At 54.1% G+C, this 2,168-nt stretch overlaps 1 pseudogene; it reads right to left on the bottom strand.

Annotated features, from left to right (window-relative positions):
• Positions 1 to 160: 160 nt before the first annotated feature.
• LOC110314882 lies at positions 161 to 1,768 on the bottom strand (annotated as a pseudogene).
• Between the last annotated feature and the right edge of the window lie 400 nt (positions 1,769 to 2,168).

The raw sequence follows: 2,168 nt of genomic DNA, 5'->3' as shown, positions 1-2,168 counted from the left end.
GGATGATATTCCCCACTCCCCATCAGCACACCCCATCCCACCAGGCCTCCCCACCCTCCGGGGTCTCGAGTCTCTCCGGGGTTAGGCGCATCTTCCCCCACAGAAGCTAGACCAGGCCATCCTCGGCTGTACGTGTCAGCCTTAGTTTCCAGAGGCCTATCTACCCCTTCCTCGGCTTCTTGGCTTCATGCCCCTGTTCCGCGGGGTGACTGCTCTCCCAGGGTCTTTTGGAACTGCCATGCTGTTTTGCTTCTGCCAAAAACTTGTCCAAACCAAACGGATCCTGCTCAAAGTGAACTGGTCCTTCTCGGCCCATCTGTCTACTGTCTGAACCAGAGAACGCTTTCTGGGGAACGAATCTGTTGGTCTTCACCCTGGTCCAGAGGTCATCAGCGTCCATGTCCCAGTCCAGAGCTTTACTGGGCCTGTAGATACTCTGAGCCGCATCTTGGCCACCTCTCCAGGCCTGATCATAAACGTTGTAAATTCCGTCTTCTCCACCTGCAAAGCCACTGTCCATACCCTTGGATTGATCAAAGAGCCTTCCGTCATACTGGACTTCACTGGAGGTTCCGGGATCGCACACACCAAGAGCAACGACTTCACTGATATCTCGATTTTCATTTCTCTGTGGCTTTGACCTCTTCTGGGGCGCTGCCCTGGAAAGGTTCCGNTCCCGCTGCCTCTCTTTCTGCCTGTCTTGGCGGACTTGATCCCTTTCACGGGCCTCTCCGTCCTCGTTTTTCACATGGGGTTTCATCCCGGCTCTCCTCTCCCTGGCTCGCTGGGCCATTTCTCGAAGTCTCTCTTCGTGTTTCTCCTTTTCTCTTCGAGCCTTCTTTTTCTCCAATTGGGCTCGCATTTGCACACCTTCACGAGCCTTGCGCTCAGCAAGGTATAGCACTTCTGCCAGTCTGGCAAACTTGCCATTTACAGTCGTAGGCTGCAGCCCTCCTCCATCAGCAGCCACCCGTTTCTCCAAAGGGATCGTATAACCCTTCGAGTTCTTCCAGTTGGGTATACAAGGCGGGACCTTCCACTCCTGCTGTTCTTGCACAGTCGTCTTCCGAGTGGGAGAGTGCATCACAGGTGCCGGAGGAGAAGGTGGTCCCCGGGGAATTTTCTTACTGATCTGGAATCTCGGAGGCTCCACTGGGTCTGTCTGCATTTCCGAGATCCGCACGACCCTCTGTTTAGCTCCAGAATTGAACGCTCCTCCTTGCTGAGATGGCGTGTAGCGCACATACTGAGCAGGAGCCGGCTTGTCCCCTATGTGGACTGGCATGGCCGCAGCAGCCTTCTTTGATATGATCTTCTGCAAGGCCACCCTTGTCTTCTCTGTGATCTCTGAGATGGTCTCTTCACCTGGCCTTCGCAGGTCTGGGCCGCCGTCTGCATCCAGAACCTCCTTTGGAACCAGGTCAGTGTGTTTGCTGTAAATGACCTGGTCTTTGGAGGCGCCCTGTCGAGCTATGGCATCGTATTTAATGTTCCCTTCGGGGTCCAACTGAATGGCCAGTGCATTCGACATTTTGTTCTTTCGCCCCAAACCCAGAGGATACTGGGCCGCGTGGATTTCCGGGAAGGCACCTCCATCCCCAAAATCCTCTAGCGATTGTGGAATCCAGCCTTTCCTGAACCCNTATCCTGGAGGCTCTCTTGGACAGGAGACCAGGGAGGAGGTCTGCTGTGATCTTGCCCTTTCTTCAGCTTCCAGCTGGTCCTGTGATGACTGAGTAGGCGCAGGGAAAAAGCCGGCGAGCACCATCTTCTCTGAAGGAGGACAGACACGGGGACGAGGGTTCTTTCTTTCTCAGAGAAGCTTTTTCTGTGTAGCCCTGGCTGCCCTGGGACTCTTTCTATAGACCGGGCTGTCCAAGATCCGATGCCCACTTGCGTCTACTTCCCAACTCAAAGGCAGCAAGTAGAGACTACTGTGCCTAGCTTAGGGCAGAGCTCGCCTTTAAAGGTGTCTCTTCAAAGCCCCGCCTCCACAGGGACACACCTCCTCAACAAGGCCACACCTCCTGAGAGTACCACACCCTGGGCCAAGCGAAATTCAATCACCACACCAATCAAACGAACAAAAGGACAATTGCTTTTCCTTATCATGTTATTTTGAATTAATCATCCCAATTGTTTGCATCTCAAATGGCGTCCCCACCACC

This window comes from Mus pahari, unplaced genomic scaffold (assembly GCF_900095145.1).
Source record: "Mus pahari unplaced genomic scaffold, PAHARI_EIJ_v1.1 scaffold_16335_1, whole genome shotgun sequence".
Classification (NCBI taxonomy): Eukaryota; Metazoa; Chordata; class Mammalia; order Rodentia; family Muridae; genus Mus; species Mus pahari.
The sequence above is the reverse complement of the archived record's forward strand: the minus strand, read 5'-3'. Positions and strand labels throughout refer to the sequence as shown.